This window comes from Anser anser, assembly GCF_964211835.1.
Source record: "Anser anser genome assembly, chromosome: 1".
Classification (NCBI taxonomy): domain Eukaryota; kingdom Metazoa; phylum Chordata; class Aves; order Anseriformes; family Anatidae; genus Anser; species Anser anser.
In genome coordinates, this window is record NC_139720.1 from 187,288,301 (window position 1) to 187,305,959 (window position 17,659).

Consider the following 17,659-nt stretch of genomic DNA (forward strand, 5'->3'; position numbering starts at 1 on the left):
GGAAAAAAGGAGATGGGTAGAAATCAGCCATGATGAATTTAGACTGGCATTTTGAAGATGGTTACTGACTAACTGATCAAACAGATTTTAGAGCTTTTTTTTTTTTTTTTTTCCAATAGGAGCATTGGAGTCAAGAAACTGCAATTAATTTTCAGGTGGAACTTGATCTGTTTATGAGAAACTTTCTTCTCGAGGTGTTTCTGATATATCCTAGTATGTGTTTTCCTGTTGTAGGAATAGATTGGACTCAGAAACCCAGAAGATACCTTGTATTTTTACATTCCTAACACGTTTTAAAGCTAGCGATGGGAGTTATTCATACACTTTTAATTTTAAATGCTTGGAGAAAAGAAAGAGGTGGTGATAAAGAAGCCTTACTTACTTGTCCAGAATTACTCTCAAGAAGAACTGATATTACAATTACATCTGTTACTACTGATACTACCACCACTGCCATTCTGAGGCAATGACTTTTTTAACCTTGGTATCCCATTAGGTACTGGTAACAATGTTAGCATCTGCTAACAGGACCAGAAGTGTCTTATATGAATAACAGCACCTATACATTTATTAAAGCAAACAAACAAGAACAAAACAAAGAAACAAACAACAACAATAACAACAAAAACAACAAAACCAGGATGCCAACAGCTATTGAAGCTGAGGTCCACAGTATAGTGAGATTTTGGGAACTGGTAAGAATGAGAAAGAGGATTATTTGCAAAGTATAGACGCAATAGATTGAATGTAAAATGGAATTGCTGGTTCTGTATCTTGCAAAGGAGAGTGATAAGATTTTTTTTCTCTTCAGCAAATCCAAGCACATCAGAGAAGGCAAATAAACCTTTAAGATACAAATTAAATTTCTGACAATTTGGTGTTCATGAATCTTAACTAGGTGTAGTCTTCATGAAATTTCTTTGTTAAATTACTTCAGTGTAATAGGGAGTTAAAACTTAAGGGGGGTGACATCAGATCTTGACAATTCCTGTCATTGATTGTTCAGGGGTGGGAGGAATCAAACTGACTGATGCTAAAACCAGAAGCAGTTTAGGAGAGGCATCTCCAGAGAGAACGGGAGGAAGGGGACTCCTGAGTAATTCCCAGAGGCCAATTTATCATTTGCCATTTGTGCTGATCTTCGGTGTCTCATCTGAGGTAAAAAATATTACTCAAGCTGGTCCAAGGTTAAAGATATATCCACTCTAACTTATTTTTGATTTTATTAAGGAATTAATAATAACCTTTTATATTCTGCCTGAAAGAAAATTGTTAAAGGATTAGTTGAGTGTGAAATTAAATAGTGCTTTTCTCATGCATGCTAAAAAGCTATCTAATGAACTGGTTGCCTTTAAACAAGTTTCTAAATAATTTCAATTTAGCAAAATTTTTGTTTCCTTTGAAAAAATAAGAAATTTATTAATTGCCATGTGATTTGAGTGACATAGATAAATCTTTAATTTTCAAGATATTAATTATATATATTTTCTAAATGATGTATAGTGCTGCAAAAATCAGGAGGGAAGACAAGCGATATTTTTCAAATCTTGCCATTTACAAGGAATGAGCAGGAATAGGGTCCGATATTATCACCTTATCTTAATAGTTAAGTTTTTAAGAGGTTACTTAATTTTATTTAAAATGTTTGCTCTAAAATGGTAATTAAACAACAACAACAACAAACAGAAAAGGACAAATCACTTAATACTTCAGCCGTAGTCTCAACTTCTAATGAGCTCGTGTTTCCTGAGCAGAGAAGCATTGCAATATATTTCAATTCAGTCATCACAACCAAACCACTAAGGACTTATATACAGCTGCATTCCTGAGAGGCTATGCACAGGCTTTAAAAATTAGTCAGGCAGCCACATCCTAGCTTTCCCACATAAACCTCTGCACTGACATGAGTGAGTTTTGATAAGCATGATTTTTTTTTTTTTTCAAAAGAACTATTCCAAAAATTTGCACTTCATGTGTTAATTTCCCAGCACAGGAAGTAAGTTTGGGTAAGCACATGGAAATCAAATATAGTTGTGGACTGACAGCTTTTGTATCTGGTGCCCTTCAACACTGTACTTACCAGCTCTCATGAGAAACGTGAAGACTGTTTTACAGTGGAACCCTGCTAAATCCCACTAATGACTGGAAGATTCATTGTAAACGGTTGGATTTGGGGAATTAGCAGGTGAATGAAGAAATACGATAAAAAAACAGAGGATAATGCACTGCATAGTGTACTTTTTCATTTGTTCTGACAATTGATTTAGTTTTAATTTCATACTTCATACATTATCAGTAAGTGCTGGAGTGTAAAAGCTACAAATAAAGAGTCTGAGTAACATGAAACCCCACCAGGGCTTTCTGATTATTTTTGCTGAAAGGCAGAAAAAGTGCTATTTTATCTAGGTTGATAAAAGCATGTATTTTATCCTCCTCTCATTTACAAGTTAATAGTTACTATTTAACAGCTGGTTCATAGAACAATTCTTGATGGGGGAGATAACTGCAAAACTAGAGACTCAAAATCAGTCTGTCTAGAAGATGAATGTATATCTTCACAGGGACTATAAACAGACAACAGGGTCATAGACACGTGGTACCACAATTTCCCTTTTGGACTTTGTCTTCCCAAAGACTGTGTCCTGCATCTTACTGACAGCACAAGTTTTTGGCATGGTGAAATGAAGGCTAGTGTTGCAAGCCCACCTCAAACCTTCATAAACCTTCACCGTCTTCAAAAGAAACATTCCCCTTCTTCTCTGCCCCATCCCATACACCTGCAGCCCCTCCAGGCCACTTGTTCCCTTCCCCTTCCTATACACCCCTTCTCTTGTGCAGTGCACATTGTACATCCAGGTGGTAAAACCCATCAGGGAAACTACTCCAGGGGAACGAAAGAGTTTTACTTTAACCACCTAGTTCTCTTAATTGCTTCAATGCACCAGCACGCAAGGAGAAAGGGTGTGACAATGTGGCTGCTGCTGTGGGAAGATGGGACTGCTTTCAAGAGAAGTGGGGGCTTCAAGTGTGGATGTGAGTAAGGGACAAGGGCCAAGAAGTGTTTGCTGTGCCTGTTGGGATCAAGTTCCACACTTTTTCTGTCATTTTTTTACATCTAGATCTTTCAAAAAATTATTTATTTATTTATTTATTTATTATTTCGAATAAGGTGAAAGAGTGGGGTGATCTTGTGAATAAAAAAATATAAACGAGGAAAGACTCAAGAGGACTTTGGGACATGATTATTTATATTTAAACTTTGCATAGATTCAGCAAGACTGTGAATATGTGGTGAGACAACATCACGTTTTCCCTTACGACTGCCTATATGCTTTAGGTTTTTCTAGTACTTTCTAAATGACTATAGTGGAAGATACACACAGACTCCATCCTGTAGTCACTTGCCACAAGGTGGCAAAAGATATGTCTTCATTATTTGTTTCCACTTGCTGGCCAATATGTGCAAAGGCCACTACTAGAAACCTTAAGCCTGAATGCTGCCCTGGCTACAGCTTTTTTCTCTGCCGCAGAGCCGTGCTGACTGGCCAGAGTTTTCATTTGTGGTGGTGTAGGTGGAAAATGAAACCCTGGCACAGGCAGGCTTGGCATGGCTGGTCCCTGCCACAAAATACCAGCAGCCAGGAGGCTCCCCTGCGCTGTGTGGTCGTTGTCAGCTCCAGACAGGTAAAAATGGATGCGGCATTAAGTATCTGGCTAAACGAAGACTGGTGAAATCCTCTTTTTGACAGATGTTTGAACCAATAAACACCTCTGCCTAAGGAAGAGAATAGCAAGACAAGTTCCAAGCAAAAGCTGAATTGGTGTTTAATTTCACTGTTAATATTAACATTGGACTAAGAGTGCTATTGCCAGGTGTCTTGAAGCATCCAACCAAGAAAAAGTCACTCTGGTGGTTCACAGCTGTTAACAAATTGGATGAAGGAATGCCTTAAGGCTGGTGCTCTCCTGCCTCTCTTCTCTCACAGTGTCCTGCAGCCATCCCAAAGTTACTACCAGCATGGGGTGTTCCTCAGCTAGTTCGCGGTGGCTTGCCCACATTTGAATTGAGGGTCACATCCTCCCCACTCTCTCCAGTCTGATACTGATAACCATCAAATGATAACGCTTCTGCAAGGGGACTGGAAAATGCAGCTACTGCATTTGTTGCCTCTGTCCTAGCCACGAGCATGTGCCAGGCATCCGGTAGCACAGAGGAAGCCTGCAGACCACTTGCAAATCAATAGTAAGTGGCCATAACCAAGTAATCCCTGGAAAGCAGATGGGTCTGGTGTGATGTTTTTTTCTTTTTTTTTTTTCTTTTTTTTCTATTTTTTCTTTTTTTTTTTGTTCTGCTTTTTTTTTTTTTTTCTTCTGAACAGGAAACATGTTCAAAAGTCAAACTTGCTTCCTATTGTTTGTTTCTGTTATGTTCAGGGAAATGGGACTTTGGAAACAACAACAAAAGAGAAGGTTAACAGCACTACATCAAAGAACTGTCCAAATCTCATGTTTCTCCTCCTTGGGTAACAAGCAGATAAGGAAAATAGGATCTAGATTATGTCCAGCTGCTCATTCTGAAATACAGACATGCTGCATTCCAGGCAGAAAAAGCACCTGTGCAGAAACCTTGTTAATTCTCCGTTATTTCCTTTCATGTACCACGGAGTTTGTTGTTTTTTTTATGGGCAAATGCCACATAGTCAAATCTATAGTACCACGATGTTCCCTGATATCTCCCAAATAGATACCTGTTTATGTCAGCTCTAGGTAGGAGAAACAAAATACACAGGTAGCAAATTTAATGAATGACATTTCAATTAAGAAGTTAAGCTTTTAACATGCAGAGCATTGCATGTTATCAAAGCTTGTTAGATATTTGCTCAAAAACACTGATTTGTGTGTATTTGAGTAAGTACTGAACTTTGAAATAAATCAAATTTAATTATACAATCTGGAGATAAGAGGACAAATGTAGGGAAAAAAGGACATCTCTGCTCCAAGGCTTCTCAAATCACCTGCACAGAGAGAAATCAATTTATTCTTTTCTGTTAGGCCCGTGAAAAGACAAATCCACTGACCCTGAAAATAGATCTCTTTTTATTCTTGGCCACATCCGTAATCCTCCTTTCTTAATAGCTGAAAAGAAAGTCATAATTAATATGCCACCAGAGAGTTTTCATTATTTCTTCAGAATTACCTCTTAATTTACTAGATTAGCCTGATTAAGTAATGAATTTGTCAGTTCCAGTTTCTTTCTTAAGAATATGAAATATCTCATTTTTGACCGTGCGACGCTGAATTAAACTGAAGGAAGGTGTTTTGGTCTAGATTTTTTTTTTTTTGGTTAAAAAACAATTACAACATTTTCTTACTGGAGGCCTTATCACTGAAGACTGCAGATCCCCACCAGCCCTTTCTACCTGCAGACTTTGTAGCCTCCCTGCTGGAGGTGAAATAGAGTCAGCTGTTCCCCTTCTGCTGAGAGGGGAGGAAGGCTGTAGTAGACCACAGACCTGCTGCTGTAGCACTGCAATTTATTCATTTACAGAAATGCTGACTTTAAGTGCCACGAAAGATGTGCAGTCATTCTTCTGGTCTTCTGCAAAATTAGTTCCTTCCACTTGTTCTAGGAGGAGAAAATCCTGCTTTGTTCTTTGTTCCAATATAGTTCAAATTTTCTATGCATCAGCGAAGAACATCCTCCTTCCTTCACCGGAGTGTAGCAGAAAATTCTCCTATAGTTTCAGTGCTCGTTTATGGACAATTGTGGGCTTTTCCTTTTAGTGTTTTTTGTTGTTGCTATGAAAACACCTCCATGTACTTTATTTCCTTCTAAGTGTGAGTCTGTAATGGATCAGAAAGTGTCATCCTCTTCTCTTTACATGTCAGGAGAAACTGCTTGTTGCCTGCACTCTTATCCATAAAATTGATCAGTTAAGTAGCTAACTCACTAACTGCATGTATTAGTGTGCTCAATAGCCTAATTTGTGTAAAATATGTGGTGGTTGCCATTAAAATGTCAACCTTTACCCCTTATGGCAGCTATATTGGGAAGAGAGACTTGTAGGCTCCTGCCTGCAACTTGGGGTTGATCACACCGTAATTGCCATGGGTGGAAATTTTCTGAGACCTTTGGAAAGGTTTAATGCATGGTTGTGTGCCTGCATGTGAAGAGCCAGAAGTTGGTGTTTTCTGCCGGGAGGCTGCCAGTAAAACCTAGAGAGGAGCTGAGAACACAATCAGTCTTAGGAGCTGGAGCGGGATGGAGACTAGCATACATGCATATATATGAAAAACGCTAGGTGGAGAGAGCCAAACCACAAATAACCATGTGGCACTGAAATTCCTAGAGACCGGCAGTTCACAAATCAAGAGAACATACCCAGTGAAGAGTGATGAGCTGAAAAGGAGAGCACAAAAGCCCGACACGCCGCCAACCCAGCAAAAGTTTCCAGCCTGCATGATTTCAGTGACTCAGTCTGAAAGGCCGAGCAGCCCAGGAGCTGGCTGCTCTGGCTACGGAGCATTTTATACTGTGCAAGTGTGCAAATGATGCAGCAATTTCCACTCGATTCCCAAACCCACAGATTTTCTTTTAGGCCCAAGGAGAAGGTGACAGCTGCTATTGTTTTAACCTCCTGTCTGCAGCTCTGACATTGTGTCTGCGCTACAGGATTACACCGCGCTCAGCAGAGACCTCGCTGCAGCTGGTGTGGAGCAAGCCCTAAAGCACATCAAACAAAGGAAGATTTTTAGAAATAAAGCTCTGATGGCCTCATGAGCATGTGTGAGGATCGGTGAATGCAGAGACTTTTCAAGTTGCCCAAGTGATAGGAGCAGCACGTGGCCTTGTTCCATTCCCAGCATCAGCACAGGGGCAAATTTTACATCCTTGCAGCAGAGGTACCAGAGCTCTTCAAAGAAACCATGGGAAAATGAGCTGCCAGTCTGAACAGACAAGGCAGATGTGATGGCCAAGAGATGTTTTGTTAATTTTTAGCTTGCATGCTGTGATGGTAAGCTGGGTACTGGTGCATGGGGCAGGGAGGCGGCCAGCACAGACTTCATCAGGTGCTCCACCAAGAGCTGCTTCCCCAACCCCAGGGATGGCAGAAATGGTGAAACTGCTGAAAACAGCAAGGAATAGACATGGCCCAATCTTGAAAGTGACGGAAGGAGCATTTGGAGGAGCAAAATGAACTGGGAAGAGTTTGCTGCAAGCAAAAACCCATGGAGTTGGCTGAAGCCGAGGCTGAAAGAAGGGGTGTATCTTGCAAGAGCCCAATGTGCTGGGAGAAGTGTGTTAATAAATACATTTTATTTCTATTCTCTTTGGCATAATCATGATGAGTTTAAAACATATTGGCTGGCTGAGCTTATGTTCAAACACAGCCTCTCTAGGTGGTTCGATGGCTCTTTTGGGGGCTGTCTCAGGGCCATAACAATGTGCATTGCAACAAGCAAATGAAAGAAAAAAAAAGAAATCTTATGATGCATTTTGTGACCAGCTCCTGAACAGGCATCCATTTCTTCATGTTTCAGTGAAGCAGACTTGTTTCAGCAAACACAGTGCCAGAAGGAGGGGAAACACCAGCCTATCTGGCACCAGAAGCTGGTGCCCCTGAAGCCTTGGCCATTGGGATGAACTAACGCTGTTTTGGTCATTTGGAAGCACACAAGGCCAGGATGGTACAAAAACAAATTTATGCAGCTGTCATAGTTAAAGGGGTGTACCGAGACAGTGACACACAGGGAGACCTCACCCCTCTTGAAAAGTTTGCTTGCTTTCAAGCCCTGGTGTCCTGTTCCCTCTCCTCCACTCCAGAGACCGGCTGCTGCTGCTGACTTGAGGGAGAGGAGGGGAAGAGTGTTGCTTTGCTCTTTTGTTTCTGAAATATGAAGGAAATCAGACACATGCAAAGTTTTAGAGGTCCATTCAACTTGAATACTTTTGGATAGAGCCAGCCTCACGCAAGCAGACTCCTATGCCAAGAGCATAAATATGAAGCACTTTTCCAGAAAGCATTATGGAGCCAGGAGGGCTAACGAGGTAAAAGGTAACAGAGACAAATAATACAGGGAAAAAGTGAAAGAAAATAACAAGAACGGGGAGGCAAACCAGCCATCAATTTCAATGTGAAGGCACAAAGGCGACAAGGTCCTGGCTCCCTGCTGTGCTGCCCTTCCTTGCCTGGTTGTTTTGCCAGGACACCAGGGCTGTGCACACACCTCTCTAGTGGCCAGGATTTACACAGAGCTTGTGGAAACCTGGGCTAAGTCACAGAAATGAATGGGATATCCAGTATCCTGGTTGCTACTTCAATATAATTTAGCAGGAGCAAAAAGACACCTCCCCCAAGCCTTCCATTTCTCGCAGGGGTCAGGGGCTCCTGGTGAGAATTGAACTGACTTTCCCCTCCACAAGCCCAAAGCAACAGCATTTAAACAGAAATCAAACCTCAGACTTACTTTGTTATGTCACTGAAGTCAAAACGTGTAAGAAAAATCACCCAAAGGACTTCCATTCAGTCTCGTGTGTGCTGCCTTTCATGTGTGTCTTAAATTACACTCAAATGAGGCTCCTGTGCCCACAGAGCTGTCAACATACCACTGCTTGACTGCGTCTGTAGGGAAAAATCCATTAGTTTGGGTGCCAGAATGCCATTAGTTAAAATCTTATCTCTCTTCCTCTCTCTTTGTCCCACTGTCATCAGCTCACTCTTCACCCACTCCTCCCTTAACTTCTGAATCTGTTGGCTGGTTTCAACCAATTTGGAGAGAAGTGGCAGAATTCTCAAAAATAATTCAGTACTTACAAGCATTGTGACGATCAGCAGCTCAGTAGCTGAGAGAAGCACAAATTAGCTGAGCTCATGCCAGAGAAAGGCCGATAGGAGCCAGTGGTGCTCCTGCCCAAACGAGAAGCCTGGTGGTCACATCTGGCCACCTTTCTGGAAGCAGTGCTGGCCTGGGGTGGCTGCAGACACAGGTGGAAAACTGGCTTGATGCTGATTTGGGCAGCAATGAGCATATCACGTTTTCACACCTCCAGATGGAGGACTTGATCTCAATGTCCTGCAATATAGCCGAAGGACAAGAAAGCCCCGAGAGGAAAGAATAGCTTCTTCATCTTCTTCCTCCTTTCCTACTACTTCTGCTTCATTCCTTATTTTGAAGGGATGCCTTTATCCTTCTTTTTATACAAAGAGAGAAGTGCCTTTTTTTTTTTTTTTAAGATGAAAATGGATGCTTGTAGTCTTCCTATCCTAAGTTTAGTTGTATTACTGTGATCTTTCCAAATGGGCTGTTCTGAACTTCTGTGATAGGGATTGTTGCTCTCATTGAAACAGATCTCTTCAATATTGGAGTCCTGTGAATATTTTTGGAAAAAACAAAAACAAAAATAACCCCACCCCCCAAAAAAAAACACAAAACACCACCAAACATTCCCTTGTTTAATAATTCTAATTTTCTCCTCAGAATAAAAAATAATTTTCCAGCTAGCTAATGACTTTCCTTAGAAGTCATTATTCAGCCTGTACCAAGAAAAGAAAAAGATGATGGAAAAAAATAACCAACAACTGAATATTTTGCACATCTTTAGCATCTTTTTAAAAATTTACACAGGCTAGCTACGCAAGTGACACTGCTTTGTGAGCCTATGTGAACTGTTCCTTGGCTAATGCTCATCAGTCTGAGGATTGAAACCAGGCAACACACAGTGAAACACTGCCCCTGCGCTTGTCCCCATGCCATATGGCAGCAGAATCTGGCATTGTCCTTTGGCGCTTGGACCAGGAATCTCTTTTGCCCCAGCCCACTGCTGTTATAGATATAATACCTCACTCTTGACCAGTAATGGTGTGCACGTGTCAGATAATAATGCTGTAACCTGCAATAACCTTGTAGACCTGGGACACAGCACAAACACTCCAAGAACGAAGACATTGCAACATCTGAGTTAAAAAAAATTAAGTTTGATGTGGTTTAATTTACTGGAAACAAATAAAAGGCATTCCTTTCTGTTTTTTATAGGAGAAATTTGGCTGGAAAGTATCACAATTCTGTCTAGTCTGAGCCACTTGCTGGCTTTTTCAGGGTGAATCCACCCCATATAGAAATGTTATAAGTCTCCTGATGCTCTTCAGTTCCAGTGTTAAATTCTTTGATAACTGTCTCTTGAACTATTTCCTTTGGCAGCCTGATCTTTAACCCAATAACCTTCTGAGTTGGATTTCTTTTTCCCATCATCGACTTTGAATCTTTTTTCTTCAATTCAAGTTTATGGCTGTTTCCCTTGTCTCTTTGCTTTTCCTGCTGAGCCCTCAGGTTTATTATAGGCTGAGTCATTCCCACTTGAAGTTTCTTTCCATTCTTTACTTTGTTTGTTTTGCTAACTTAATCAGCATGCTTCTTTTTTATTCATGTACAAGAATAAACCCTTCTATCTTAATCATTCTTTTGCCCACTTCATCATCTATCTAACCTGCCCTGTGATGCAATCCTTCTCTGGTGGCCTCAGTTAGTTTTATATGGAAATTCAAAAGCAAGTTCTTTAATATTAATGACTGTGTTTTTTGTTGTTATTTGTTTTTGTTTTGATTGTTTTGTATTGTATTGTTTGTATCTCCAGGATGACACTATGCCATTATCTATGTCTTCGATATTTTTCTGGCCAGTAGGTTACCATCGATGCCAATTTGGCATTAGTTATGCTGCTTTGATGACTTTTAGTTTGAAAGGGTTTTTTTGTTTGTTTGTTTGTATTGCATTGCATTACACTGAAATTATGTGGAGTTTTTCCTTCTGTTCCTCTCCTTTCTTTGTTTTTGATTACCCTTTTGATCAGCTGGTGAACAATTAGATAACAATTGTTCCCCTAACTGAGCACATTCTCCTTTTTGAAGGATGATCCAGCAGGTACAGGACACAGACTGGGGACCATTTGACTCTGCTTAGAGCTGCGTAATTTGCCATGTCTTTTACATCTGTGCGCTTTTATTTCTACCTTCTGTAAAGTGTGAATTGGTCCGCATGCCTTATCTGAAGCAGTGAACAAAATCTATTTTGGTCCTTAATCCGCTCTAAGCAAAGGATTGCTTTCCCACAGTAATGTTCTTTAACACAAATAGACCTGCAATCCCTGTCTTGTGATCTCCTGGTCTGCAAAAGGGCAGAGCACACCCTTCCACCTCATAAGTAAATGACAATGTCAACAAAATACAACTTTATTACAAATAGAAGAAAAAAGACTAAAGTAGTCCAACCTTTCTGCGTAAAATTAAACAAATAGCCAGTAAACCCAGTTCTTCCTACTATTAAATCCACGGGCACATATAAAGCTCAGAATACGGAGATTCATTTCACTGTTCTCATTCTTCTTTCTCAGATCCATGCACAGCATGTTCCTCATCTTCCCCTGCAGAGGTTTAGGATCAGTCACCCCAAATCTATTGCTGCCATGCTGTGATTGATTGCTGTCTTGTCTGGGTGAAGTCAAAAGATGAGTAATGAATTATACACTGCCAGAGTGTATAATAAGCTTGCATGATTAAATACAAAATGATGGTGAACAGAGGGTTCAATGAAAGACGTGTTCCTCACTGAGCCAAACCAAAAAGGTGTCAAAGGGAGGGGGCAAGAAGTTCAGACCTCATTTAGCCACAATCCTTTACCAACCTGTTAAGAACAGCAGACTTCTATTGCAACGCTCCCTAAAATATTAGTAAACAATTAATAAAAATACTGATATGCTATAATTGATCCAATAAATTATGAGTAAAAAAGAACAGCAAACTGTTATGTTGCTGTGGTTGGGAAGCAAACTTTATTTTTTTTGTCTCCTACTGATACTATCTCCTACTTCAGGCAGAAAATGAAGATTTAGAGGTGAAAGATGAAGCCAGTCTTTACCCTTCAGTAGGGTTTAAAGGAGCTGTTGACTACAAAAACTGAGCTATCCATTCAAAAATGAGGCATGGGTTAGGGCAGAAACTCTATCATCTCATCTGGAGGTAAACAGCAAATCCACTGAATAATGGGATGAGGGAACTTTATCGCGTTACCTTAGTATAAGCAGATTAAGCCTATTTTTGCTTTTATTTTTCTGCCTACGCCTCCTATAAACATTTGTGACTCTGTTGGCTGTTTTGAATATTATGAATAAATGCATGTTTAAGTATTTGCTTAGCCTGATCCATGCCACATGCTGCTGGCTCACCCCAGGCTGCAGGCCACCAGCTAGCAGCCAGGCTCTCCTCTCCCAGCCATGCCACAGAGCAGCAAGCCCAGGCCCTGAGCACACAATCCCCGCTTCTTACATGTTCTCCGCTGCCTCTCAAGCATCCAGCAGGTCAGGGCCATTTGAATTGCATGAGCCATGTGGGGAGCAAACAATGGGGTCAGGAAAGGCAGAAATACTTCCTAGTTCACCGTCACTGCAGCAGCAAGCATTGCAGTAGAAAAAAATTGTTCATCCACTGTGACAGCAAACTTATTAAATGGCTCAAAGCACAGCCATGCTTTGCTGTTGGATGTGTCAGATGCTCAGAAAGCCAACAGTATCCTGGGTTGCTTCAAAAGCAGCGTGGCCAGCAGGTCAAGGGAGGTGATTCTCCCCCTCTGCTCTGCTCTTGTGAGACCCCACCTGGAGCCTGCGTTCAGCTCTGGGCCCCCAGCACAAGAAAGACATGGACCTGTTAGAGTGAGTCCAGAGGAGGGCCACGAGGATGATCAGAGGGCTGGAGCACCTCTCCTATGGAGACAGGCTGAGGGATTTGGTATTGTTCAGCCTGGAGAAGAGAAGGCCCCAGGGAGGCCTTACAGCGGCCATCCACAACCTGAAGGGTGCCTACAGGGAAAACGTGGAGGGACTTTTTGTCAGGGAGTGTGTCTCATTAAAGGGGACTTCTCACAGTCCAGCTGTTTCAGAGCCCTGCTAAGTGCTTTCACTGAGACAGTCTCAGAAAGTTGAAAGTATTAATTGTCCAACATTTGCCTGCTTCAGAGCCCTGCCAAGGATTTTCACTGAGACAGTTTCACGAAGTTGAATGTATTTAATAAGGTGACAGATATAACAGATTTGGGTTTGCCAATGATAAATACACTTACTGCAAAGCACTAATATATGATAATAGTGCTAGCAAAATGCTATCCCAGATATTCCTCACCACAGAGTGAAGGCACAGAGCTTACCAAGAAGGCTTCCCTGTCTTGGTGGAGGAGAAAAGGGCACAGGCTCTTCTAGGTTCCAGTTTCTTCTTTCCCCCACCAGCTCTTCATTTTTCCTCACTCTAACTTCATCTTCTTCACTTTTTTTTTCTTTCTTCTTCTCCAATAAGTTTACACTAACTCCTAACACAACACTCTTTTACATTATAACCATATTTATTCCCTCCCTGGGGTGACATTCAGCATGATTTGGGTGAAGTGTTGAGTACTACAGTTATATTTGTTTAGCATGTACATCTTTAAGCTCATTATCATACTCAGGAGTATGAACTTTAAAATTCATTTTACACATAATGAAGAAAAGGTTTCACTCGGGCATAATGGCCCTCAAGATTCTGTTCTGCCACCAAAACAGGGCCATTCCAACAACACAAGACTCCCTCCTTCAGCAGCCTCTCATCCCAGGCTTGCTGAGCTCCATCACCCAAGGTTTGTATAAGAGATAAACAAGAACAAACTGCTTGATTCCCATTTACCCTAGGCTGGTACTTATCAGAACAAGCCTAACTCCTCTCCACAGAGTGTAGTGGTAGAACCCACGGTAACAGCTTTAGACTAAAAAGGGTAGGTTTACATTAGATATAAGGAAGAAATTCTTCACTCAGAGGGTGGTGAGGCCCTGGCACAGGTTGCCCAGAGAAGCTGTGGATGTCCCATCCCTAGAACTGTTCAAGGCCAGGTTGGATGGGACTTTGAGCAACCTGGTCTTTTGGGATGTGTCCTTGCCCATGGAAAGGAGTTGGGATGAGGTGATCTTTAAAGGTCCCTTCCAACCCCAACCATTCTGTGATTCTATGTGTAGGATGCCTGGCTAAGGGAGAAATAAAGACCCGCAGAAGGCAGGGAATGAGGAATAAATGCACTGTCAAAGTCAAACAAAGCACCACCTGTATGACACATTCAGACGTAGACATCTGTAAGGATAACATTAATGGGGAATAGCCCCTTCCTATTTTTCTGCTTTGGTCCTGCTGTACCATTTATCTCCTGAACACCACCATGTTACCCTTATGCTTTCCCAGTGGCAGGATTCCTCCACATTTCTTGCTGTCAAGAGCTGAGGACTCAGTACACAGTCAGATGGAGCCTCTTCAAGCTGCCAATAACTAAAAGCTTTGTTTCATGATTATAGTATTTTTGCAGCCTTAGATGTGGCATGTTGTACATACAAGTAACTAGCATCATTCAGTGATTGACACTGATTATTTAGAAACTGAGATATTAACAAAGATGTCCTAAGCACTCAGTCAGACAGTATTTTGAAAACATGGTGTTAGAAATTCGTACATCTCAACCAAAGGTCTCCAGAACAAATGACATTTTCCAAAGATGTCGATACTCATTTGCTCAGATACTTGCACTGTGTCTCCAATCTCAGTTTTCCCTGTGATGGGGCATTTTAAGAGACCTACATAAATAAACGATCAAATGAAAACTAAAAGCCTAACGAATGTGCCTCAATTCTGCAATTTAATTTGAGAGTTCCAGCAAGTAGGGGAGCACTGCAGGGACCTGCTGGCTGTCTCAGCCCAGGATGCATGTTGCAATGAAATGAGGCAAGAAACTAATTGTGGGCACCCAAGTATATCTGGTCCCTTAAATAAAAGCAAACTGGGTCCTTCCAGGAAACAAATAAACAAAGCAAGCAAACAAACAAACAAAAAACCTTTAGGCTATAGGAACAGGCACGGTGCACATTGTAGAGGAGTGTAATGGATGAGGAATGGGAAAAAAAGCAGGCAGAACAATTCCTTTTCCAGCTGTCCCTGAAACAAGGTACAAAAACCCGAAGAAATAGCAAAAGAGCTGTGTTGTAATCAGGGGACAATACAATATCTGGAAGATGATCAAGACAATGAGAAAAACATGCAGCAATGCCATGACCCTGCTGCTCACAGGTGGAACAGGCATAGGCACACTCTGGTTACAAAGGGCGAAGGAGGTCTTGGATCTGGTCCTGAACCCTTCCTGCCAGCAATTCTCTCTGGGCAAAGGTAGGAACCAAAATCTTTATTCTGAAAGGAAATGTGTGCTGAATAAGCATTCTGTAATTTAATGCAATAACTTCATGCCTGTGAATTGCCTAACAACATTTTTGGCTTCTTAATCATATTGATTGAGTTAATAAAGATTGAGTCTTTCTCATGTAAATACTGCAGTTTTTTCTGCCTCTCACAGCAGTGTTACTGAATTGCAGAATTCTTTCCTATATCTTTACAGCCATTTCAATTATTTTTTAGTCTTTTTGCCTTTTTTGTGTGTGTACATATATGTCTGTTCCATTCCTAATATTTTAGATCCTGGCCTTACAGAGAGAAATAATACTAGGTCCTCTTCTTCCAGTCCATTACTTGGCATTTTTTCCCCCATAAAAACAGGGAAAGAAACCTTCACTTTAATAGAGAGCATTTCAAAGAGCTCTAGTCCATCTTACCTAAGGTATACTTCTGTGTGGATAATATATTTTCCTGCCACAGGCATTCAAGGGACAACAAAATGGGTATTTTACTGCTCATGTCTTGATCTGAGCCGAATGCCTGTTTGTGGAGGTCGCTGTGTTCTCAGCTCCTGCCTGGAAATGGCTTTTTCAGAAACTTCCTGTTTAGCTTCCTATTAAAAAGCTTTCATTCGAAAACTCTTGTGCAGCAAACTTTAGGGAGAAATGGAGGAAATAACTTTAAGCCACTGCCTTAAACAACTTCTTTGGTGTTTCATCCTTTGCTATGTTGTACATAAAACTGTAATTGCAGAGACTGGCTGGATCCAGAAATGGTAATTATGGCTTTGGTAAACGGTAATTAGGAGCTTTAAAGGTTGTTTTTGGGAAGGGAATGCCTCATCTCTGTAGATGCACCCAACTCACTAGTGTTTGTTGGGACTGTTTGCAGAAGCATCCAGGTTACTGAGTACTGTGAAGAGCTTATTTGCCTTACAAGTTGATGTTGATGGCAAATTGTGGCCAGTCATCAGTAAGCCAAAGATGCTTTGTCAGATCTTTCTGCTAGTAAGTGCCTCTGAGAGACCAAAAAGCTTTCAAACACTGATGTGCCAGGCTTTGTTCACATCTGGACTAGGGTAATTAAGTGCCTTCCCAAGTAATGAAACTCCAAGTGATTGGGTCAGGCAAACAGAAATAACAATGCTGTGTGGATAAGTCTCCCTTTTCCCTGGGCTCCTTTCTTCAGGACTCATTTTTAGTCATCCCAGGGACTTTCTTTTCCTGTGGTGGAGATGTGAACAAGAAGGGGAAAACCCCACTGACTGTCTGCCATACCAGGTAGCAGCATCTTTGCAATGCAACTGTAACTCATTACAGAAAGGTAAACAAATTGTATTTTCTGGTTATCTGTTTCAAACTTATTTTTGATAATATCTACTGAGCATTGACAATAGAGCAGACACTCTTATTTAGTTCTGACATAAATGAGATGTCTAAACTGAAGAGGGTTAGTACTTTCTGAAGAGGTTAATACTTTCAGGGAAAGGAAATTCCTCTGGACCTAAAGAATATAAAACTGGTAGGGGAGCATTCATTTTAGCTGATGTATAGATTTGTGACAAGGATTGGATTATGGACTGATCTAAATGCTAAAGCTGAGATAGAAAGCTACTTGTTTCAGTTACTGAAATAACAGTTTTAAACTTCAGTTGTGTACCTCCTCATGACTGAGACACAAACTGAAATACGCCTGGTTTAGTGCAAGGCTGGGGTTTCACATTAAGTTCTTCAGGTGAATTTTTCTTTTTTTTTTTTTTCTTTCTGTTAAAGTTTTTTTTTTTTTTTTTTTTTCAGAATGGGTTTCCATTGTTTCTCTGAACAAAATGGGGAAGTTTTTATAGTCCTTAGGATTCTAAGTCATTTGGAAAAATGTAGATAATTTTTCTTAAGTTTGGATTTCTTAACCTTTATTCCTTAAAATCTAAAACAAAAACAAACACAACAAAAACAAAGCAAAACAAAACAAAACAAGTTCCATAAGGAAAAGTCAGTTTCATCAGTTTCTGGTGAACATAGACTGACTTTTGTGAGTCAGCCATGGCTGATCATTGTTTCATGTGGAAATTGGGCAAAACTCTGTTTTTCATGATGTCATGCTTCACACCTAGATTAACCAGAACAGTTTTAGCTGCATTTAATTTAGTTTCTGGTTTGTTCAGTTCTGAAGCACTATAAAAACAAAACACTATAAGGGGCACGACCCCTGTAGAAAGAAAAACACAACAAGGTCTTGCACTAATAGCTGTAAAATACTACTGCTGAGTTCAATGTTGCTCTAACAAATTCCCTAAACTTTTCCAGTCCTTATCGATTAGAAAGTAGAGGAGAACTCTACTTTCTACATTGCACCTGCTACTACTCCTCTGCAAGCTACATATATATATATATACACATATATATGTGTGTGTATATTTATGCTGTATGTATGTA

The 17,659-nt window shown here is 40.7% G+C and overlaps 1 long non-coding RNA gene across 1 annotated transcript in view; it reads left to right on the forward strand.

The window, feature by feature from the left end:
* Positions 1 to 16,423: 16,423 nt before the first annotated feature.
* Positions 16,424 to 17,659, forward strand: part of LOC310892882 — a 32,387-nt gene continuing 31,151 nt past the window's right edge. The window contains exon 1 of the long non-coding RNA XR_014578544.1: positions 16,424 to 16,550. This is a non-coding gene — a long non-coding RNA (uncharacterized lncRNA). The remainder of the gene's footprint in view (positions 16,551 to 17,659) is intronic.